Source organism: Dipodomys spectabilis, unplaced genomic scaffold (assembly GCF_019054845.1).
Source record: "Dipodomys spectabilis isolate Male_0828 unplaced genomic scaffold, ASM1905484v1 ptg000015l, whole genome shotgun sequence".
NCBI lineage: Eukaryota > Metazoa > Chordata > Mammalia > Rodentia > Heteromyidae > Dipodomys > Dipodomys spectabilis.
The window spans coordinates 9,587,460-9,613,857 of NW_024870692.1; positions in this window are offsets into that span (position 1 = coordinate 9,587,460).

Here is a 26,398-nt window from a genome sequence, read left to right on the forward strand (position 1 = left end):
GAAACTATCCTTTGGTTTACAATCTAGTTGGAGAGATAAGAAATAAACAAACCAAAAACAAACTGAGAATATCTAAAATTTAAAAAAAAATCCTAATTAGGGTTTTACATAAAAAGGGGCGGGGGGGGAGGGCAGAAAACAAACTTTTGTTTTCATGATAACGAGAAAGAACCATTTTATATGTAAAATTCTGACAAGATAAAATGAAGCATAAAAGTAGTGTGATTTTTTTCTGGTGCTTGGGAATAGGGAGGGGTTGGGGTAGAATTCTCCTAGAATGGTGCAGAGTCCTGTCCTGTCTGTGGGTTCACTTTCCGCTGTCTGTCACCTCTACCAACTTGAAAATTGTCACAGAAAATTTCGGAAGCAACTGTTTGTAAGCTTTAAATAACTTTTTTTTTTTTTTTTGCCAGTCTTGGAACCTGAACTCTGGGCCTGGGCACTGTCCCTCAGCTCTTCAGCTCAAGGCTAGCGCTTTACCACTTGAGCCACAGCACCACTTCCAGCTTTTTCTGATTATGTGGTGCTGTGGAATCAAACTCAGGGCCTCATGCATGCAAGACAAGCACTCTACCATTAAGCTACCTTCCCAGCCCTTTAAATAACTTTTATCACAATACATTGTTGTAACCATTCTATTACTGGTTGCCCCTTTGATCTCTTATTGTGATTAATGTGTGAATTCAACTTGGCCATAGGCATGCATACACAGGAAAATATATTCTCTACAGGATGTGGTACTGTGTGGCTCAGACATCCACTGAGAGTCCTGCAATATAACCCTGTGGACCAAGGGAGGAGGATAACTGTGATCTGTATTTCATTCTGCACTGTTAGAATAAGGGAAAAACACTTAATTCAGAAGTGCAGAGTAATGGGATGTTTGAGGTTCAGAAGGCTGCTGATACTCTAGATTCCAGGAGAATCTAGATTTATCTGGGGAAGTTTTGTGAGTATTTATAAAATAAGGTTTTCCTGATTTCAAAATAATTAAACAATTGAACTGGAAAACAATTGTAGTACATGTCAAATTGTAACGTCATGTTATGTAGCTCCCTAATGTTTTATTTACTGATTATTTATTTTACTACCTTTAAGTTGGGCTACAAAGAGGTTTCAACTCAACATTCCAGTTTATTAGTACAGTATATCTCGATCAAAGTTACCCCTAACATCTTTTGAAATTTACGAACTTGGTTACTTTTTGCCCTACATGTATAAATAGGAAGAGAGCCTTAAATTTGGGAGTACAGACTGGGTAAAGCAGCCTGCAGAAGCCCCAGAAAAGGCTAACACAAACACAGGCTTCTTAGGTAGGAAGTATCTTGGTGTTCTGGAGGTGAAGTGAATGGCTCAGGAAGACTGAAAGCAGAAAAAGTGTCCTGAAGAGGAAGGTGCTTGGGGAGAGTGCATGGAAGTCTTGGAGAGCAGCTGTCTTCTGGCTCTGCCCAGAGACTTCATTCTCATCAACAGTCCCTCTAGATATATTTTAATGCAAGATCCTGAGTGGCCATTCCACTATTCTTACTAGACCCAGGGTAACAGAGCAGTGGCCATATGTAGGGAATTTCTGATAGAGAATAGAGATGGGTAGTTTGTTTTGTTTTTGCTATAGGTGAAGCCACTTACAGAGATAAGAAATAAATATAAAAATAAAAGGGCCTGGGAAGGTGGCTCAGTGGTAGAGTGCTTGCCTCACATGCATGAGGCCCTGGGTTCGATTCCTCAGCACCATATAAGCAGAAAAAAAAAAAAGCCGGAAGTGGTGCTGTGGCTCCAATGGTAGAGTGCTACCTTTGAGCTGAAGAGCTGAGGGACAGCGCCCAGGCCAGAGTTCAGGCTTCATGACCGGCAAAAAGAATAAAAATAAATAAAATAAAATAAAATAAAATGTAAGTGTAAAAATATAAAAAAGGTAATACTAATATACACTATGAATAATAGAACCACAATTGTTTCTTTTTTGGGGGGTGGGGTTCGGTCGTGGGGCCTGAACTCTGGGCCTGGATGCTGTCCTTCAGCTCTTTAGCTCAAGGCTAGCGCTCTACCACTTGAGCCACAGCGCCACTTCCAGCTTTTTTCTTTTTGCTTATGTGGTGCTGAGGAATCAAACCCAGGGCCTCATGCATGCAAGGCAAGCGCTATACCACTGAGCCACCTTCCCAGCCCCAATTGTTTCTATATTATTATGTAGCTTCATTAAACCATAAGAACTTCCTGATGAAACATGATACAAATAATATGTGATTTCTTTTAAATGTCTAAATTGTCTTTCTAGGTTGTGTTTTTGAATATAGGATTTATTTGATCAATTTTTGAGAATTAGCATATAGAAGATATTCAGTAAGTATGTTTTGTAGCGATTAGTAATAGCTTTAGAACTTGATAATTGTGTATGTGTGTGTGTATCTGCCAGTTCTGGGTCCTCGGCACCATTCCTGAGCTCTTTTGCTCACTTGAGCCACTTCAAGATCTTTGATATTGGAAATGAGGAGTTTGGAAGGTTAAAATGGTTAAAAATGAGTATGGTAGCAAAGGTCATGACTGTAATTCCAGCACTCTCAATGTAGAGGCAAGAGGATTGTGAATTTGAGGTCAGTCTGGATTTTTAAAGTTATGATGATAAATATTAAACATTTTTGGTTGGGGGAGAAGTAAATTTAATAATTGTGAGCATCTGGCAGAATGCAAATGAAAGATGTATGAAGTGTCAGAATGTATCAAAGACAGAAATTTGAGAAATAATTTTGCTCAAATGGTGAGTGATTGATGGAGTCATAGCCTAGTTAAATTTTAGAGAGAAAGAAAAGAAAAAGAAACAGACATGCTTAATAGAAATCAGAGCACGAATCTGCAATGATGGAAAGAAGTGTTACTATTATTTGAAAAAAATATGAATTGCTTGGTTAATTAAATAAATTTAACCAAGATTTTACAAATATCAGTTAAATTGATTTTTATTATGTTTAAGTATTTGAAACTCAACAATATAGTTGAGATGCACACATAAATTTACATATATATTATATATTGTATAAAAGATTGAGAGAGAAACTTTCATTCATACTTATTACTAGAATAATTCATCTTCCTTGGAGAGTTAGGACTCTATTTTCTTACCAAAAATTCAAAACATTTTTATTGCTCTATTTTATCCCTCAACCTTTCTCTGATCTCCCAGAATATGAATGTTTAGTTTTAGCTGAACAGAATTTCCATAGATAGCTTGACTTTCTGCTTCTTTATCTTTGTCTACATTTTTATTTCCCCAGGGGACATTTCTAAAGAATCCATTTTTTATTTTTCTATGACCAAAGGAACTCTGTTGGTCAAGTTTAATAACATCCTCAGGAGGAAATTACAGGGAGAAACTCAGACCCATCACTTTCTAGAAGGGAAAATATGAACACTCTCACCTCTTGCTCTCAATATAAGGTCCTGTGTGGGAGCAAGCTACTCATTTTCTGTAGGAGTATTAAGTCTTTCAGACACCATAGTCACTTGGTAAATTACATCTTCCATTGTCCAGAAAGGAGCCATAGAGATTTTAAGGAATAAATGCTTTAAAAATTCAGTATTCTCATGGACATCTCAGCTTACTAAAGTGTCAATTTGCGGGGCTGGAGATATAATGTAGCTCAATGGTAAAGCATTTGCCTAACATAGGTAAAGTCCAAGATTCAGTCCTTAGCACTCCAATCAATTAGTCAATCCCTTGAGAATGTATACTTATTTAATCTGTAAACATTTTTAAAAAATCTGTAAATTAAGCCTTTTAAAACAAATAATTTACAGAAGGAAACATCTTTAAAATCAGCATCCTCCCCCAGATTCAAAGGAGGTTTCCATTGTTAGGAGATACTCTAATTTAGATGACTTTTTCTTAGTTCAAAAAAATCTGCAAGTTGGGCACTGGTCACTCACACCTGTAATCCTAGCTACTCAGGAAGGAGGCTGAGATGTGAGGGTTATGGTTCGAAGCCAGCCAGGGAAAAATCAGTCCACAAGACTCTTATTATCTCCAATAAACTACTCAGAAAAAGCTGAAAGTGGTACTGTAGCTCAAATGGTAGACTGCTAGCCTTGAGTAAAAAGAAGCTCAGGGACAGTGCCCAGACCCTGAGCTCACCAAAACTGGCACACACACACACACACACACACACACACACACACCAACTGCAATATTTGTTTCTTTTAATCACTATAAAAGCCCATCCCCTTCTCATGTTATGAATACAAATGAACCTGAAAGCAGTTTCATGAAAGTATCCAAAAACAGCCAAGTTAGCTAGTTAACAAAAGCTGTGGTCACTACAAAGGCCTAGTGAATTTTACTAGGATCCTGTGGAGAAAACTACTCTTGAACCTAAAAGAGGAAAAAAAAATTCTTCCTTAGGGGGAGAAAAAAAAAGAATTACCCACTGACTTGGAATCTCTAAACACCATCAGTTAGTATTGTTTTCTATGAAACATTTCCAGTGAGATTTTCAATTACATATGTAGAAACCTGTAAACAACAACCTTCAGACAATTACCTTTCCTCTTGTTCTGTCATAATATTTAATGGCAAAAATAACATTGTAAGAATTCATAGTCAAACAAATCAAAGTAGCCTATATCAAATAAGAAAAAGCAGAAAAATGCCAAGAAAATGCCATTATTAAATATAATGGGTTCCTTCAACTTTTATTTTAAACATGGCTTGATATATACATGTACAGATGCATGTACATCCATTCTATTATGAGAATATATACACATTTGTATTTATAGAAAGAGAATATTTGGGATTTCATTTGTCTCTTTTTATACTGGTACGAGGACTAGAACTCAGAACTGTTGGTACTCATGGCAGAATTCTACCACTGTGGCATTCCTTCAGCCTGGCTTTTTGCTGGTTAATTGGAAATGGAATACTGTGGACTTCTGCCTAAGCTGGCTTTGAACCTCAGCCCTGCAGGTCTCAGACTCCTGAGTAGGTAGGATGTAACCTAAATTTGCGCTTTTATTTGAACTTTTGTGTTAGTACTAATTAGGGTATAGTTTTTCTGGCTCTAATGGAACTCTTACTTAATATTTGTTCAACGCATTGGGAATACACATGCTTTCCAACAGTATATGGAAAATCTTCCAGGGCCAATCATATGATAGGTCATAAAACAAGTGCAATAAAATTGGTAATCAATGACAAAGTTGACTTTGGAAGCCATAAAAATAAATGGAATAACATGCACCTAAAAAACAATGGATTGCTGGGCCCCAGTGGCTCACGCCTGTAATCCTAGCTACTCAGGAGGCTGAGATCTGAGGATCACAGTTCACAGCCAGCCAGGCAGGAAAGGCCATGAGACCCATATCTCCAATAAACCAGTCAGGAAACTGGAAGTGGTGCTGTGGTTCAAGTGGTAGAGTGCTAGTCTTAACTGAAGAGCTCAGGGACAGGCCCAGGCCCAGAGTTCAAATCCCACAACCAAAAAACCAAACCAGCCGGGCGCTGGTGGCTCACGCCTGTAATCCTAGCTACTCAGGAGGCTGAGATCTGAGGATCGCGGTTCAAAGCCAGCCCGGGCAGGAGAGACCGTGAGACTCCTATCTCCAATAAACCACCAGAAAACCGGAAGTGGCGCTGTAGCTCAAGTGGTAGAGCGCTCGCCTTAAGCTGAAGAGCTGAGGGACAGCGCCCAGGCCCAGAGTTCAAGCCCCACGACCGACAAAAAAAAAAAAACCCAAACCAAACAAACAAACAAAATGCATCAAGGAAGAAATTAAAAGAAAATTAGATTTTTTACTGGATCAAATGAAAACGGACACACAGCATGCCCAAACCTTTGGAATGTAACAAAAGAAGAAATAAGAGTAGGATTTATACCAATGAATGCATATGCTAAATAATGCAGAAATATCTCAAGTTAATAATTTATTGCTGAATCTCAAGGAAGAACAGACTAAGCCCAAAATTAATGGAGAAAATAAGAATAAAGTCAGAGAACAAATAAATTAAATAAAATAAAAAATATACATGTATGTGTATCAACAAAATGAACAATTGCCTTTTTTGAAAACATACAATTGGTAGATCCCTAGTTACAGTAAAATAAAAGAAAAAATTCAAATAAATAAAATTAAGGAAAAAAATTGAACATATTATAACTAACACTATAAAAATACAAAGGATCACAAGTCCCTTAGATACCCTAGAAGAAGTAAATCAATTCCTGGATACGTATACCTGGCCAATTTTAATTCTGAATAAGTAAAAAACTTGAATATGCCAGTAATCAATAATGAGACTCAATCAGTAATAAAAAGACTCATGTCAGAGAGAAACTAGTACTAGATTGGTTTACTGCTGAATTCAGTAGAAAAATAAAAATTAAAAATTAAGAAACCCTAAGACTAATTCCTCTCAAATAATTTAAACCATTCAAATAATTTTAAAGGGGAGGGAAGTCCTTACAAATTCATCCTGCAATGCCAACATTACCTTAATACCACAACCAAATAAGGGGACAACAAAAACTATAATATAACGTTACTGATGAACATAGCAAAGCGTTAGCTCAGGGACAACAGAGAGTGTTCAATATATACAAACCAATAATCAAAACATATACTATAAACAAAGGGCAAAATACAGACAATTATCTAGAAGCATTTGATAAAATTTAGCTTCCCTAAAAAAAGTTGGGTATACCAATAACACACCTCATCACGACAAAGACCTTAAATAACAAGCTCACAGCTAAAGTCATATTGGCTAAAGAAAAGATGAAATCTCTCTAATTTGGAAGAGGATAACTATGATGCTTATTTTCACAAACTTTATTCAATGTATTATTGAGAAGTCTTCCTAGAGGAATAAGACAAGACAAAGAAATAAAGGGAATCCAAATTGGATAGAAGGAAGTCAATTTGTCACTATTTGCATATGGCATGATCTTACATATAGAAAACTATAAACACTCCACCAAAAAAATCTATTTGAATAATCTAATCAGCAAAATTACAAAGTATGACATAGAAATCCAAATACATATAGTAGTTCTCTATGTCAACAGTAAACTATTTGTAATAAAAAAGTAATAGCTTCCAAATGAATACATAGGTAAATAAATGAACAAACACAAAACCACCAAAGAACAAATTTAACCACAAAAATTAAAAAGGAGCTATATAATAAAAACTCTAAAATATTGTTATCAAAGAAATGGAAAAACATACAATGAAAACTATAAAATCATTGGTGAAATAAATTGAAGAGGACACAAAAATATGTATATCTTTACTTCTGATTCTACTCAAAAGTGTATTTTAGCCAGCGCTGATGACTCATGCCTGCCTACTCAGAAGGCTGAGATCTCAGGATTGTAATTTGAAGCCAGACTGGTAGAAAAGTCAATGAGATGCTTATTTCCAATTAACTACTAAAAAGCCAGAAGTAGCTAAGTGGTAGAACACTCACCTTGATCAAAAAAGCTCAGGCAGAGCCGGGCGCTGGTGGCTCACGCCTGTAATCCTAGCTACTCAGGAGGCTGAGATCTGAGGATCGCGGTTCAAAGCCGGCCCGGGCAGGAGAGACCGTGAGACTCCTATCTCTAATAAACCACCAGAAAACCGGAAGAGGCGCTGTAGCTCAAGTGGTAGAGCGCTGGCCTTGAGCTGAAGAGCTGAGGGACAGCGCCCAGGCCCAGAGTTCAGGCCCCACGACCAGACAAAAAAAAAAAAAAAAGCTCAGACAGAGTGCCCAGGCCCTGAGTTCAAGCCCCAGAATGGACACACACACACGCACGCACGCACGCACGCAGTATATTTTAGAAACCGAGTATTGATAGATTTTAAAAATCATTGAACTCTCCACGCTTATTCGATAATTTATAGAGATTTTATTCCATCTTTTTTTCCAGCAGATAACTATTTTACCAGCAAGTAAGTGTAGAAAAAGTTACAGAGATATAAATTTTTTTGTGTGTGAAAATACTGTACAGAGGGGTTACAATTACATGGGCAAGATAATGAGTACATTTCTTTTTTTTCAGACTTTATTTTTTTATTTTATTTTATTTGTGAACATATTGTACAGAGGGGTTACAATTACATGGGTAGGATAATGCATACATTTCTTAACAAGCATTGTAGCCTCCTCCTTTGTTTACCCTTCACATCCCTTCCCAGCCTCCCCCCTCCCTCCCCACCTAATCCTCTCCCTCCCCACCTAATCCTCCCCCCCCCCCCACAGACGTTGTAAAGCTCGTTTTCGACATGACAATTTGTACTTTTCATTGTTGCAACAGGTCCACCTGTATCCTTAAACGACTTGTTTTTCCCCATCTCCTCCACAAATTATACTTACATCAAATATAGTGAAAGCAGGGGTTATACTGTGGGGGAGGGACATACAAAGCAACAAAGAAATAATCTTATAAATGCGTTAGAAATACATGCATGAAATAAAAAAACATTAAAATACATATCTAAGGGTTCATTTTCCTAACATCACATTATCTGACCTTTTCCGCTTGATTCATACATATACTAGATATTGCAAATAAGGGAACCCATGGGACCTATGTTTCTTTGGGCCTGGCTTACTTCACTTAATATAATTTTTTCCAAATTTTTTTTAAAAAACTTGAGATTTTTCAACTAGTGAAAAGTTGGAGAACATTACTATAAGGAAAAGGTAATCATAGCAGCGAAGCTTAGACTTTTCTTGTCTTCAAACATGGCTTCAGAGTCTACAAGACTTAACAGGAAGCTAACATTTGTGGGCTGGGAAGGTGACTCAGTGGTAGAGTGCTTGCCTTGCATGCATGAGGCCCTGGGTTCAATTCCTCAGCACCACATAAGCAAAAAGAAAAGAGCCAGAAGTGGTGCTGTGGCTCAAGTGGTAGAGCGCTAGCCTTGAGCTGAAGAGCTGAGGGATAGCACCCAAGCCCAGAGTTCAGGCCCCATGACCAGACTCCCAAAAAAAAAAACCTTGTAATTAAAATTTAAAAGTGAACACAGAGGAATGCCACACTCACCACTTTTATGTAGCATAGTACTGGAAGATCTATGCAGAGCAATTAGACAAGGCATAAAAGGCAGCCAAACTGGAAAGGAAAAAAAATAAATTATTCATTTTGACAGCACGAATGTATACATAAAAAACACTAAAAAACAGCAAATTCAGTAAAGTTTCAGGATATAAAATCAGCATACAAAATCAAGTATCATTTCTACATAGTAAGGAAAAGAAGAATACACCCATTTATAATGTCTACCCCCAAAAATAAAATACTAAGGAATCAATTTAAGCAAGAGGATGATAGACTTGCATGTTGAAAAAAGTATTCATGGGAAAAAAAGAAAAAGTCGGATAAATGAGATATCTCATGTTCAGAAGAAATGATATTCTTAAAAATGTCATAATATTCCATTATAAATTCATTATAATTCCTCTCAAAGTTCCAATGACAGTTTTCACTGAAATAGCAAAAACCAAAACCAAAAGCTATACTGTTTTCTATCAACTCTTCTCCATGAATGTTTGTGCCAGAGTTTTGGGGGGCTTTTCTCCATGTATGTTTTTGTACCAGAATTTTTGGGGGTTGTTAAGCCATTGGATAATGCCATTATGTTTTAGTTAATCATTTATTTGTTTATAATTTGAACTGAGAGCTTCATGTAGCTTGGATTACACACCTGGGAGAATAATATTTTTTAATAATTGAAATAATCTGAGAAGGAATGGGTTATACTTGAGAAGGAAAGAGTCCGATCTGATTTTAGATCTGACAAGTTAGAGTTATTAGCAGTTAAGTTATCCTATATACCTACAAAACGGTAGGTATATAGGATGATAGCCTTAGGAAAAAATAAGCAAATATTAATAATAATTTCTCAGCTGAGCACTGGTGGCTCAGGCCTGTAATCCTAGCTACTCAGGAGGCTGAGATCTGAGGGTTGGGGTTCAAAGCCAGTCTGGGCAGGAAAGTTTGTGAGACTCTTATCTCCAATAAACCACTGGAAAACCAGAAGTGGCGCTGTGGCAGAGCGCTCGCCTTGAGCTGAAGAGCTGAGGGAGAATGCCCAGCCCAGAGTTCAAGCCCTATGACCAATCAAAAAATTAAAAAAAACTTCTCTTATTGATAATATGTGGTTATAGTCCTAATTTTTTTTTGGTTGGTTGTGGGGCTTGAACTCAGGGCCTAGGTGCTGTCCCAGAGCTCTTTTGCATAAGGCTAACACTCTACCCTTTTGAGCTATAGCTTCACTTCTGGTTTTTGAGTGGTTAATTGGAGATAAGAGTTTCAGGGGGACTTTTCTGCCCAGGCTGGCTTCAAACCATGATTCTCAGATCTTAGCCTCATAAGTAAACTAGGATTACAAGTGTGAGCCACTGGTGCCCCAGTTATATTCTTAATTTAAATGGATTTTTGCAATTTTTTTAACCTCAGAAACAATCTGATGTGATTTATACAAGTCCCCTTACCAAATTTATAAATACAGAAAAAAATATTTAATGAATGTATCGTTAAGCTAGCTCTTAGGGTTTATTGTCTTAAGTTGGCCTGTGTTTCTCAACAGGTCTTAATGGATTCTTTTCAGAAGTCTTACCTGGCTTCCCTGCTCCTAAGGAAATGTTCTTCTACTCATTGTCATCTGAGTACACTTCATAAGCTGTGATTCCGACTGCCCTTCCTTATGCAGCTTCAAATTCTTCAGCCGGTCCATGGTTTCCTGAGGCCGTGTGGCACACTCCAGATTTTCCCTACTCTGGCGCCACCCACCCTGCAGGTTCTCCCTTGCTCTCTAGGCTGCCCAGGCTCTGGCACTCAGAATGATTCGCAGTTTCCCTGCTAAGCCAGCCTTTCAGGAGGCAGCCGCATGTAAAGAAATCTCACTGCATCATGTGTGTGCAGCAGACTCACTGGTCTTTTAAAACACAAACAAGCACCGCTTCTGATACACTTCCCCCTCACAGGAGTCCCCCTGTGGCCTCATAATACAGCTCCACAGGCCTCTGGTACAGCTGTGCACCACACTGAAGTTTAATTATTTATTTAATCATCAGACTTTCTCCCTCAATGGTGGAATCCTGCTAGCAGGACTTTGTCTTGTTTATGTTTGAATCCTTTACGCATTATAAACATTGCATTATATGATAAATGCTCAGTGAATATTTTTAGAGGAAGAGAATGAATAGTGGATACATGTTGAATACATAAAAATATAATAAACTCAAACATCAATCACCTTCAAAACTTCAATCAGCTTAATCTTTTTTTTTTTTTAAGTATTCTATAAAACAGGCTCACACCTGTAATCTTAGCTACTGAGGAGGCTGAGATCTGAGGATCATGGTTTGAAGCCAGCCCAGGCAGAAAAGTCTGTGATACTTTTATCTCCAATTAGCCACCAGAAGTGGTGCTGTGGCTCAAGTGGTAGAGCACTCACCTTGAGCTGAATAGCGCAGGGATAGCGCCCAAGCCCAGAGTTCAAGCCCCACAACTGACTGAAAAAAAAAAGTATTCTGTAAAGAGCTCTTTCTCTGTTTTTTTCTTCTTCCTTCCCTTCTGTCTCCGCAAGCCTCCATCTTTTGCAGGCTGCAGTTTGCTCTCCTGCCAATAAACTCTTTTTTAAAAAAGTATTGTATAAAGAGATTTATCTCAAAGTTAGGCTGTGACTTATTTCAAATGTAATTCAGATTATTATTCGAAGTTAAAGGAAATTTTCTGTTTTTATTTTGTGAGCCTCAACGGAATATTTTGATAAGCAAATAAAATAGAATCATGGATTCAAAATAAACTCAAAAGTCATGACTCAAAATGTCATTTCAAGCTGGGCACCGGTGACTCACGCTTATAATCCTAGCTACTCAGGAGAGCCAGCCCAGGCAGGAAAGTCCAGGAGACTCTTATCTCCAATTAACCACTAGAAAACCGGAAGTGGCACTGTGGCTCAAGTGGTAGAGTGCTCGCCTTGAACTGAAGAGTGCAGGGACAGCACCCAGGCCCAGAGTTCAAGCCCCACCACCTACCACTCCCTCCCCCCCCCCCCCCAAAAAAGTCATTTCAGCCGGGCACCCGTGGTGGCTCACACCCATAATCCTAGCTAATCAGGAGGCTGAGATCTGAAGTTTGCGATTCAAAGCCAGCCTGGGCAGAAACCACCAGAAAACCAGAAGTGGTCGAGTGCTAACCCCCATGACCGACAAAAACAAACATAAAAACCAGTTATTTTAAAATTCCATTAGACAGTGAGCACACTTCACTTCGAATGTCCACCAGTTTAGTGAGGAATATTTTAAAATTCCCTTCTAAAATATTTTTTAAACAGCTGGAAAAAGCTAATTTCTACTAAACTTTAAGATATTTTATGCAGAAGTTTGAAAGGACTAACTTGACCTTAAATTCAGTTATGCTTACCTTAAAGGGAAATAAAACTAATAACTTACTTTCAAAAATGCCCTTCTTACATTACTCATATAACTGTAACCCCTCTGTACAGCATCTTTACAATAGAATAAAAAAATTAAAAATGCACTTCTGATCATCCCCCCCCCCAATCTAATTAGTTACCTTTTAGAATACTGTTATTTGGTTACAATTCATCACATATACCTACCTTAGGAAAATCTCATGCATTAAATTCTCAATTTTGGTGAAAACTGTATTATACAGTGTCTATTAATAAAGAAAAACAGAAACTGGACACTAATAGCTCATGCCTGTAATTGTAGCTACTCAGGAGGCTGAGATCTTAGGGTCATGGTTCAAAGGAAACATACTTCCCTGCACAGGCAGGGAAGCCCGTGACACTCTTATCTCCAATTAATCATCAAAAAACCGGAAGTGGTTCTGTGGCTCAAAGTGGTAGAGAACTAGCCTTGAGCAGTAAGAGCTCAGGGACAGCGCCCAGGTCCCAAGTTCAAGCCCCCATGACCTACAGAAAAAATGAGAGGCGGGAGAAGAGGGAGAGGGAGGGAGAGAGAGGGAGAGAGAGAAGAAGGAAGAGGGAGAGAAGGAAATTAACTGAGGAGGACAACCTGTAGACTGAGGTATTATTATCTTACAACAACGGAGATATTTGCATGTTCTAAAAAAAAAGAAAAAAATGGAAGTGAACAATGAAGTATACACATAAAGATGGGGGCGGAAAATGCACTAAATCCGATTCTGAGAACCAGTCAGATGATGAGGAAGATGTTTTGCTGTCAAGACAGAGGGCTCAGGTCTCCTAGAATCACAGGAAACAGGAAGGACAGTGTTTCACTCTAAATGCTTTATCAGCAACTTGGTCAAATTAGAAAAACAAAAACAAAAACAGTGGTGTTGGCTTACATATGTCAGATGATGTCTAAAGAAGCTACTCAAACTTCTTCTGAGAAGAAAAGTGGTGAAAGATTTCTGTTCTTATTCATAGAGAATTCTGTTGGAAGCATCAGTAGGATCCGGATTCCTGATGAGTGGACCTCTGTTGAAATAATCAACAAAGAGAGCCAGGGGAAATGAACAGTTCTTTATCTTGACACAACTCATTTAAATACAAGGCTACTGTGGGGCTGGGGAAAGGACTGAGAGTTATTGTTTAACATTTGCAAGAGAATTTTTAACGTGCATGCCAAAAATCCAATACATAGGAAAGCTAATGTAATCTTCAGAGGTTATGTATGTGTGACAGAAATCCACTGGAGGGCAGTAGATAGTAAGAATTATGGCTTGTTGCCTGGAATGATGATTAATTTAAAAACATAAACTGAACAGCACATTATAGCTTAATTTTTTTTTAAATAAGAAAGGACATGCAGTTCTCCTGTCTTTTTGTAAGTTTTAAAAGATTTCCCACTCTTAGTTCTTGGATGAGTCTGTGTGGCTCCCATTTGGTACAAAGAATGATGAGCCGATTCTATGTTGAAAGTATTTCTGTCTTATTGACAAACCAGAGAGTGTGAATTCAAGTTTCTGCACTCAATTGCACAGGGATATATTTAATCTCGCTAGACTTTAATTTATACTGTATTTCCCTGAGGAAGGAAACCAGCTGTCCAGAGACAGATGTCATTAATTAAAGTGAGGGTACATTGTATCGCGTGCCTTGACCCAGCATGCACGTTCTGGATCATATCCTCTGCCGGCATTGCCCTCTGCCCCCAGTGAAATGTATTTGATTTGATTTCTGAGGATAAATGACACATCTGCTAGACAGAGCTTGGAATTCAACTTGCTCGTTGAACTGTGGAAGAAATACTGTGCTTGATAAAAAATAAAATAAAATCTTTCACTGGTAATGTTTTCTTCCTCCACACATAGACCTTTTCTCACCCCCTCCCTTCCTTCCTTCTTCCTCCTTCCCTATTACCTTTCCTTTCTCCCTCCCTCCCTCCCTCCCTCCCTCCTTCCATTAATTTGAACAATATTTCTTGTTCAACACTAGGTGCTGTACAAACTCTGGGGTCAAAAGTTAAGTAAGAAATTTCAGTTTAGAAGTGTGGAACAAGATATAGAATCTCCTCTGAGTATCAGGAGTTGTGAGCCCAAGGTTTTTCTCAAATAAGAACGGTACACATATCAGGCCTAAGTGGCTCATGCCTGTAATCTCCTAGCTACTCAGGGGGCTGAGATCTGAGGATTGGGGTTTGAAGCCAGTCCAGACAGGAAAGTCCATGAGACACTTATCGTCAATTAACCACCAAAAAGCTGGAAATGGAGCTGGCCCAAGTGGTAGATTTCTAGTCTTATGTGAAAACAGGTAAGGGACAGCCTAGGCCCTGAGTTCAAACCCCAATACTAGCACACACACACACACACACACACACACACACACACACACACACACATCATCATCATCATCATCATCATCATCATCTTCATCATCATCATCATCACCCCATTTCTTTTTTTTTTTAATGGAGAGAGAATGCACAGCTTATTCACAGTGAATGACTACCTATAACAAAATTTTCTGAATTGGACAGAACTCTTAATCATTTTTCTTACTGAAGAGGGTGTTATATGAAATTCTAAAGATTTTTTCTTTTTTTTCCTCTCTGCCAAATCTTAGCATCTTCTTTTTTTATCTTCCATGTTCTGAAACATTATAATAATATGTTTGGATGCAGATAGTTTTTCTACTCCCATGCATGGCATATGACCATATTTTTCAACTAGGGCACTACTCTATTATTTCTTTGAACATATATTTCCCTACTGTCTACATTTCCTTGGCTCCATCTTTCAATGCTTCTACTGAATTTTAAAATTTCATGGATCACTTTTAATTTCCAAGAGTCCATTTTGTTCTTTACTAATATACAATTAATACTTACCTATAACGTAATTAGTACTTACCTATAGTGTAATTATAACAGACTTTTGTTTGCAATAGGGCTATTTTCTATAAGTTAGCTTTGTTGCCTTTATGAGGTTCTTGACAGTTCTTTATATCTAAAGTTATGTTATTTTGTGCAAATGTTGTTATCTAAATTATTCTAAGACCAGAGATTAGTATCTTTTATTTATTCAATAAATGAGATATATAGATACAGGTAACATACTAAAAGACATAGGTCATAATTAGTGGAATCTTTAATCAATTAAAAATAACCCAAAACAGAATGCAAATGATCTTATTTTTGATCCAATATGCTATTCTTCTTCTTTTGATTGGAGAACTGAGTACATTAATAAAGTTAGGGTTATTATAGAGAGATGAATCATGTTTCTTGCCATTTCCTTGATTTCCTGTATTTTGTTTCTTTTTCCTCTTCCTATGTTTACTAAGTTGATCTTCTCATGATTTTTGTCTGATGTGTTTCTTTGGTTTTGATTGGTTTTTTTAGATTGTATCCCTCCCTTTAGAATTCTTTGTAATGCTGGTTTAGGGATCGTGAATTCCTTTGGTGTTATACATGAGAGGTTTTGGGTTGAGGATCTAATATAAATGATAGTTTTGCTGGGTAGATCAGTTTGGGTTGGCAGTTGTTGATCTTCATTTCATCTCCATTTACAAATGAGTATATCAACCGTTAAGAGATCCTGTCCTTTGTCTGTGGTCACATAGCAGAGTTTGCAACTTGCTTCAACCCTTCTGCTCTAAACTAGTAAACACGCTACATTGCTCCTCAAAACCTGGGTACCTATGCAAGCAAATATAAGTTTGAAAAAATTAAAGATTTATAGATGACTCTGAAAGATGTAAAAATAATAGACAATGAATAAAGTATTTTAGTTGGGCTGTTGCACTAGGAAGAATATTTAGTAATGAGTCCCTCGAAGAACACTGTCGAGATAGAATGTACCAAAAGTAGCAATTCAGATTTGTTCAACACACTAAATTTTTCTATCATCCTAAAGATTCAGTAGAATTTATGTGAAACCTGCATATTTTTAGGAAATATACACCCAAGAAGGAATATCTTCCAATACCTTAAACGTACCACCAACTTATTAGAGACCACACAGCTCTTTTTAATTTATCAGAATTGTTACATTAGTCTCAAAGTTTTATGAAAATTTTGTGACCCTGAATTCCTAAAACATTTCTGGATACATTTTTTTATAAAGATATCTCTTTGTGAACATTGTAAATATTTGAGGGTGAATTTCATTAATTTATGAACATTTTGATAGTATTTAGTTTATCTAAGTGCTTATCTTGAAGCCAATCAGAATAAGACTACTTTAAAATATTTTATAATCTAACATAGTAATACCATTAGAGGAAAAAAATGTTCTATACCTACATAAATAGTGGAAAAGTCTTTCTGAATTACAAAGATAAAACTCATTCAGTCACAGATGGAGAGTTTATACCTTCATTTAAAAATTCAGTCACCAGTCAAGTACAAACACAGAAATATAAATCTCATTCATTTATATCAAAGACTTTATTCCTTCCCAGTGGGTTCAAATTCTTAATTGATCTGAGCTCAAAATACACAAAACAATAAACAGAAAAAAATGTCTAACCTCCCAAATTCTCTGTTGTCTTTCAACCCAAGAAACAAGATCACAATAAATGGCTAATACATTTATTGAGATCACACTATCAAATCTTAAAATCAAAGAACCTAGAACAACATATAATTTGAATACTGAAAAGGAATTAAATCAAATCCTAATTATGCTAGGGATAAGCAGGAGTCGATAACTCAGATCAGGAGCTGGCTCTCACATTGGGTCCCTGGCCTTGGTACCTTGCATGAGTAAATGGATCTGAAGGTGAAGACCCACTTCAGTCTATATCACTGTTCCATACAGTAAAAGACAATTAAAGACATTGTTTTATTCAGGCAGTAGAAATGGAGAACATTCATTAATGCCAAATGTCTCAAAGAAGAGAAAGAAACTTAAGAGTTTCCTGTAACCAGGGAGTCTTTGAAGACGGGTGAGGTGGGCCTGGTGTTATGAAACATGGTAGGCCTTGCTACTGGGTTCGTTTTTCATCTCTAATAGCATGAAATAGTCACAAAAGGGTGGAGACTTGTGAACTGTCACTCCTTTTCCTGAACAGAGGGACCATTTGAGGTTTAAAATTATTGCTTGCCTGTATATGTTTGTGTGTGTGTGTGTGTGTGTGTCTGTGTGTCTGTGTGTCTGTGTGTCTGTGTTGCCTGTCCTGGGGCTTGAATTGAAAGCCTGGGCACTATCCTCGAGGGTTTTTTGTTTTTTTGTTTTTTGCTTAAGGGTAGTGTTCTACCACTTGAGCCACAGTTCCACTTCAAGCTTTTTTGGCGGTTAATTGGAGAGAAAAGTCTCACAGACTTTCCTGCCTCAGCTTTGAAATCACAATTCTCAGATCTCAGCTTGCTGAGTAGCTAGGATTATAGGCATGAGTCACCAGTGCCTGGCTTAATATTGGTACTCTAGAATAAACTGCTTGCCTTATCATCCCTCTGTCCATGGAACCCTGGAACCCTGATGCACACAGGCAGATGGTGTTTGCCTTGGGAGGCCTTTTCTTCACTTAGGATGTTGAGTGCTATATCAAAATTTATATATCTTTCAGAAGAATTTTATGCATCACATGGCTTTCTTCACTTAAAGATTGTTTTTAAGAAAATATATTTGCTGCTTCTAAAAAAAAAACTTGAGCAACCACGTGAAACCTAAATTGCTAGCCTATTTTCTATTGAACTTTCAAAGTGGAGAGTTAAAGTGATTTGTAAAGACAGTTTCAGAAGATGTACTCTGAAGCATTGGGCATGATTGAGGGAAATCACTGATTAGGGCTTTCTGTGAATCTCTTAAAATAGCTAGTTTAGTTTTCTCTGAAGAGGGTCTTGAAGGAAGCAGGCACAGAGGTAGACTTTGTTGGGCACCTGTGAGAATTCCAAGGTGGTATGTGGGGAGGGGAGGGTTAGGCATTATGAATAGCAGGTTGGAAAGTGCTTGGTGACATAGATTGCTTCAGGGTGACACTGACATTCAATCCGAAGTGACAGAGCAGCTTGTTAAGCTGATGCAACATGGGTCCTGGTAGGGACTGTGTTTCTATCAGAGTGGAATAACTCAGAGGAGTTCAATGTCAGAAGAAGTTTTTGGAATGTTCCATGTGTATTTCAAGAAGGCAGACAATCTTCAATTTGTGAATTAGGGTTCTCTGAACCTCTAACAAGTCATACTTATTAATCACAATTTTTTTAACTATTTAAAAAATTGATTATATCTATTACGAGAGGTGTCAAAAATTATTCTGTGATGATGACCTTTCCACCTGTCATTTTGCTGAACTATTTGAAATGATCCTATTATGTGCAAATGAATTTAGAATTCTCCCCTCCCTGTAGTGAATTGAAAGTTTTATGATAACACAGTAAAGGCATTTTTGTCTTAACTTCCATTCAATCTGATGTTCGTATAATTGGCACAGCTTTTCTTTTGATTAGTATTGGCTTAATACATTTTTTTATTTATAACTCGAGTAGTTTTGTTTTGCTTTGTTTTGGTACCTTCTATGTTTCTTTTCCTTCTTTCCTTTTCTTTTTATTTTTAAAATTATTTTTAAATAGTTGTACAAGGAGTTGCCATTTAACAAAGCAATTTATGAATACAATATATCTTGATCAATGTCACCCCTTCCAACATCTGTCCCTCTCCAACCCACCCCCTTCCCTGACCCTTCTTAATTTTATAGGCTACACATTGGATTCTGTACGTCATGTTCTCCTCTTCATTTGTATGTAAATAAATTCTTTTATTTTACTAAAAATTCTAACTATTTTCTTGAAATTCATTCAGTAATATATACATATGTTTAACTGCCTTTTATATTTTGTTTTTTTTTTCTATTTCTTTTTTTCTTTCACTGCTTGCCTTTTATAAAACTGTCTGGCAGCTATGTCCCTACACTGTTTTCCCTTGTGATTGCGTCTAACTTTATAAGAAATATACTTAGGACAGAAAATTAAAATTCAGCCAACATCATTCAATGATTTTTTTTTTTTATCATTCTGGGTCCAGTAATGGAAAAGAAACTCCTTTAAGTCTTCCAGTAGAAGGCCTTTAATACAGGGGACTGGCTGCTGCAAGAGGTTATGTGAATGGGGAGGGAGGAGCTGGAGGAAGACAGCAGGAACAGATCAGAGTGCTACAATAGCTACAAGTTGCTTCCTTCGGCTTCTTTCGAAGTTCCTGTGACTCTTCCCTTAATGTGTCCCACCTCTTGTCATTAGTGTTACCTGCATTCCATGTAGTCTGACTAGACATCTTCAAGTTTTCTAATGTTCCTCTCTCAAGCTTCTTATTTATTCCAGACTGGTCAAGTATTTTCATCATTACATCATTCATTTCTAGTACTTCTCTTTGATCTCTAAACAAACTGGTTTATTTGTGTAGTGCCTTGTTGCTGTTTATTCCACATGAATAAAAACACTCTTAATGTTATTATCTTGTCGTTTGTTTTCTGCACTTGCTATTCCTAGTGTCTTGTGTTTCTATAGGTCTGATTCTGTTATTTTTTCTAACTCTCCCTTAAGGTGACTTATCTACTTTTATGTTCTATTATTATTTGTGTGTGTGTGTTTACTGGTCCAGGGGCTTGAAATCAGGGCTTGGGCATTGTCCCTGGGCTATTTTTCTCAAGGATAGCACTCATCACTGGAGCCACACACTCACTTCCATCTTTTGGAGGATAGTTAATTGGAAATAACAGTCTCCTGGACTTTCCAGTTTGAGCTGGCTTTCAACCAGGATCTTCAGTTCTCAGCCTTCTGAGTAGCAAGTGTGAGCCAAGGGCATAGACTGTCATTTTTATTGTGAATTTATTTCATTGGACATATTCTTGAGAACTCTTTAAATGGAAAGTTTAAAGGCTCAGTTGGTAGAGCACTAGGCAATGAGCAAAAGCTGCAGATACGGAGTTGGAGACCCAGTCTCAGACCTAAAAAAACAAAAGAAAGAAAGAGAATTATTTAAATCTTGGCATGAGTATCTGGGAAGCCTCAGGGAATATTTATTTTTGCTCTTACCAGTACACAGGAGCATTATAAGGTCATATATGCAGTGATTTGTATTTTTAGAGCTATTCAAAGAATATAAAATCATGCTCTTAGGCCATATGAGGTCTAGCTTATGATCAAGAGTTCTAAGCTTTTCAATTACTTCTTTAACCTCTGAATAGCCAAGACCAAATCAGAACTCTCTTCCATCCCCCAGTACTAGGGATTAAACCCAGAACCTCACACGTGCTAGGCAAGCGCTCTACCACTGAAGCCACACACCCTTGCCAAAACAGAAACTTTTCTCAACAAGTGCTTTTATGAAAAGGTCATTCTCCCTGCCCCAATTTTGTCCCATTCCTGATAGTGTAGTTCCCCAGATTCTGCCTTTACATAAGATGATCTTTTCTCCAGTTTTAAATAATTTTAAATATATAGTTTGTTAAGGAATTTTAGAAGTTACACTATAAGACAGTAGAAATTCCATTTACATACTATAGTCATTCAAATAGCAAATAAACAAGTGGAGCAATTTCACAAGCTGTCTTTTTCAATGGAATAGAAAACCTGTTCAAACAGAATTGCTTTTTTGTTTGTTTTTGTTCTTGCAGCACTGGGCCTTGAAGTAAGTACCCTGCACTTGTTAGATAAACAGTCTGTTACTTGAGCTATGCCCTCAGACCTTTTAGCTTTAACTATTTTTTCACATAGAGTCTTACGTTTTTTGCCTAGATAGCCTCAAACTGAACCTGATCATTACCTTCTAAGTATCTGTGGTTACAAGTATGAACCATCATGCCCAGCTTCAAACAGTAATGAACTAGACAGTATTTGCTAACATTTTCCTCTACTGTCTATGAGTCGGGACTATGATAAGTATTCTGCATACAATGCATAATTCAATGATTGTAATAACCCTTGAAATACAGGTTATTGCATTTCTTCTGCGTGTTATTCAGCTTTCTGACATTGTGCCAAAATATCCAAGAAAATCAGTTGTAAAAGAGGAATGGCTTATCTTGGTTCAGAGCTTTAGAAACCCTTCAAAATTTTACAACCCTCAATAGCAGAAGCTAGTGACCAAGCTTTTGGAAGACACTTCTCCAACCCACTACATCACCATTTCATATCTTAGAAGAAAGGAGCTCATTAATTAATGTATTCCAAATCACATAAAGCACTGAAAACTGAAAACTGATCGATCACTCAATATAAAACCTGAATTCTAAACAACTCTTTTATAAAGTGGAGTACAAGTAGAATGGGTAGATAACTTCAGAATCAACAAAGTAATATTTAAAAATAATCTTCAGTGTTGAGACAGAAGGCTACTGAATTATTATTATTTTTTTTGGTCAGTCATGGGGCTTGAACTCTGGGCCTGGGCGCCATCCCTCAGCTCTTCACCTCAAGGCTAGCGCTCTACCGCTTGAGCCACAGCACCACTTCCAGTTTTCTAGTGGTTTATTGGAGATAAGAGTCTCACGGACTTTCCTGCCCGGGCTGGCTTTGAACCGCAATCCTCAGATCTCAGCCTCCTGAGTTGCTAGGATTACAGGCGTGATCCACTGGTGGCCGGTGCTACTGAATTTTTAAATCTTTGGTTTTCTTTTAAATATACAGTAATAAGACTGTATAGGTGGAAATTGTAAACATTCTTACTACGTTTAAAACTCTAGGTATAGCAAAGACTTTGCTCAAGTTTGCTATGTTCTGACTTACTGTAGCCCTGGATCTATTCTCTGGGTATGTTGAAACACTCACCTTTAAAGCATGCTAGGTGACAGGTAAAAAAGAGAGCTAAGAAATCAAACAGAATATTACATGGTGTTAGGAACACATACTTGAGATTTCCTCTTTAGCATTTTTTGAAAACATAATTAAGACAGTGACAAGTCTTTTTTCTATGAATGTGAATCCAAATTAATATTTGACACATTGCAGATCAAGGAGAATGTGAGTCAGACTCCTGAGAAAGAAAACAATTCGTGTGTGTGTGTGTGTGTGTGTGTGTGTGAGAGAGAGAGAGAGAGAGAGAGAGAGAGAGAGAGAGAGAGAGAGAGAGAGAGAGAGAGAGAGAGAGAGGGAGGGAGGGAGGGAGGGAGGGAGAGAGAGAAAGAGAGAGAGAAAGAGAGAGAGAGAAAGAGAAGAAGAAAGAGAAGGAGAGGGAGAGTATGTGTGTGTGCCAGTCTTGGGACTTGAACTAGGAACTAGGAACTAGGCACTGCCCCTGAGCTCTTTTGCTCAAGGCTAGCACTCTACTACTTGAGCTACAGCTCTACGTCAGTTTTTTGGTGGTTATTTGGAAATGAGTATATCATGGACTTTCTTGCTCAGGCTGGCTTTGAACCTCAATCCTCAGATCTCAGCCTCCTAAGTAGCTAGGAATATAGATGTGAGTCACCAGCAACTGGTGAGAAAATAATTCTTAATCTGAGTTTGAGATTCCCCACTGTGAACTTTATATGTGTGATTATTAATGAGAAATCTGCAATGCAGTGGAAGGCTAACTTCAAGAAGAAAGAAAAGATAAAAAATTAGTAAGTTTTGCAATAGAGAATTGATGCCATTGGTGGCTACTCACTACCACAGACAGAGCACAGAGTTCCCTGCAGGAGAATGGGATAAGGAAATATCTAGTCTCTCCTGTTCTTTTTGTACATTGAATACAGGACAAATCAGCAATTAGAGGAGTTCTGGTCATTATGTTGAAAGTCCTCTTTTCTATGCCCATGAAGAAATACTGATACAGTTCTACAGGAATTCAAGTTTACTTAAAAAAGTAGGATCTCACTGTTATGAGTGCTCTTTGAGAAATATTCAAACGTTTCCTCAAAAGCAGAAGATTACAGATAAGAGTCACAAAATAAATATGCAGAAATTATACATGCATAGGAAAAGTCTAGTGTTTATGTCATTCCGAGGCTAGCACACTGTATCTGAAATTATTAGGTATGAAGGATGGATGTTATTAGCACCGTGAGATAAGCAAGGTTTTCAGGTTCTTTTTGTGCAAAAAAAGACACCAGAAGGTGAGAAGATGAGGAGATTGAAATTTGCTATTTACTTACGTGTCATTGTAAAAAGCTGCTTTATGTTTGGGCATGTTGGGGTTGAAGGATACGCACAGGACTGAACCCAGTGGATGGCAAATTATTCCACAGGGACCCTCTGAACTCCTCAGCACAGATGGCCTGGTACTTCTCTTGCTGTAATAGCTCTTCCACTTGACATGTTCCACCAGCCTGAAGCAGAACCGACCACAGGGTCCTCCTCAAACTACAATCCCTACCCTAGGTACAAACCCTCATGCTCATGCACCCACCCCTTCCACACACATCTGCGTCTTCCTTGCAGAACTGATGGTGCCATCCATGCACTAATAAAAATATATGATACAAGTTCATTTACCTGAAATTCACTTTGACCTCTCTTCTGGCCACACACTAAAATAATTACAAGGAACTTTAAAGCAGAACTTATTCATCATACTCTTGAGAAGAAAGAACAATGGAAATTGAAGATGGAAAGCCAAAGGAATAATATTGAAAGATATGCAGGAACAAATGAACAAATATTAAGGTTGTAGAGAATCATCAGGACAGGGTCAACGGTGGACGTAGAAGCAAGTGACATAGCCATGGGGTGAGTGGAGACAAAGCCTGCTGAGAACAGGGTAGGCATTGGTAGGGGTCCAGTCAGTTTCCTAGAGAAGCACATCTGGCTTAGCTTAGCTTTTATCAGCCACCATCACCATCATCTCAGTGTGCTGTGGTGATTGTCCCTGGGCAGGCTCTTGGTGACCTTCTCCCTAAAAGGAAATACCATCAACAATGAAGGTCAAATTGCCCAAAGATCCTTTCAGCTTAAACAGAGTGCAGAGAATATAACGTCTAATATAATACATGAAATGAATGAATTAAAATGTGCAACCAATACTGGAAACTACCTAAATTTCCAAATGTAGGATATTGTTTTTAAAAGCACAATTGAGTCCTATGCAACCATAACAAAGAATGAGAGAATCTCTTGAGCTGATGTGATGTGATTTTTTTTTTCTGGACATAATGGATAAATAAGAATGTCACAGTACAGAGAGCAAAAGGGCCTAAATAAAACATAGGTAGTATTACATGCACAGACCAACACACAAAAAACAATCTTTACAAAGAGTCGTATGGGAATGATAAGAAAAAAATGAAGCTGTTTACCAACAACTGGCAATACAGTACAGGGAATGCTGTTGAAAAGATACAAGAGATACTGACATTTAAAGAATATATCACTTGAAATAGTTTAACCTTTGGAATTGTATAATGTTTTATATTGTAAAATAAGTAAATTTACCTAAAACTAAAAACCAGAACAAACTGCATTGCATTTTCATATTTTATAAGCACCATATTTAGCCATCTTGGGAGAGGTATGTTGGAAGTAGAGCTAGAAAGCTGCAAGCCAATTTTCAACCATTGGTATTAGATTTAGTTTTGTAATTTTATGGGTAATGCATAGAGTGCTACAATTTTTTGTTGTAAGATGTAGCAAATGTGTAAACATATTGATGTTTTGGGGAGCCTATGCTATCTCTAGGGAAGAAAAAGCAGACATGTATGAATTCATAGACAGCAAGAAAGATCCTTGTGAATTTCAGACTAGAAATCAAGGCATTTGTGGCTTCCACCCATTCATTAATATACATATGCTTATATAGACACAAGCATATATGTATATATATATATATACATATACATATATATATATATATATATATATATATATATATATATATATATATATATACCTGCATTTGTGGACACACACACACACAAATATTTATGTCTGTGTTCTAACTGTATGTACTTAAGGAATTAAAGAAAAGACACCCCAGAGTCTATGGGTACCTCTAGAACTCAACTTTTGGTTTCTAATTGTTGCCTATGAAAAATGTCAGGGCTCCTCAAAGCAATGCTTGTTTTCAGAGCCGGTACAGGGAAGGTAAAGATGAGTTTCAAACATCTTGTTAAAATGATGAACGCTAGGGCTTGGTTAGAAGATGATTTTCGAATATCTTGCTAAGAAATAATTTTTTAGTTAATAGAAGCTTGCTGCAAAAAAGGACACAAGAGCCAACACACATACAGATGGCCCAATGACTAAATAGGGAACACATCATTAATCATGCATAGCAGTGAGTTACAGAATCAAAAACATAGAAAAGCAGGGAGATCTTGCTGGATCCTGGTGGCTCACACCTGTCATCCTAGCTACTCAGGAGCCTGAGATCTGAGGATCACAGTTCTAAGCCAAACTGGACAGGAAAGTCTGTGATTCTGTTGTCACCAATTTACCACTTAAAGGTCAGAAATGGAGCTATGGTAAGGTGGTGGAGTGCTAGCTTTGAGCAAAAAATGCTAAAGGCCAATGCCCAAGCACTGAATTCAAGCCCCAGTTTCAGAACAACAACAAGAAAAATGGAGATCCACAGAATTCTACAGGTAATACATACATAAATGATAGTCAGGAGAAGGGAGAGGGCCTCTTGCCTATAAGGGTATGCTGACTGCCAACTGGTAAACATGACAGAAGTTTTAGAATAGGAAAACTGTTCATTTGCATCTGTAATCATAAAGATTGGTTCAAACAAGGATCATCGATGAGTACTAAAGGGAGAATATTGAAGAGGAGGAGGAGGAAGGAGGGGGAGAAGGTGAATGAGGAGGAAAAGGAAGCAGAGGAAGAATATTTACATTTCTTTAGTAACTGAGGACTGAACTCAGGGATTTCCTGAAAATCATTTGAACCTTGTGTAAGGTCCTTTTGCTTTTGCATTGCTTTTCAGCTAGAGTCTAATGGCAACTGCCTCATTTGAACTGTGTTCATCCTGCCCTGATTCCACCCTTGTAGCAGCTGAGATTACAGGTGTGTGCCACCATATGTAGCCCTACACTGTCTTTATCTTTAAAAAAACATATTATG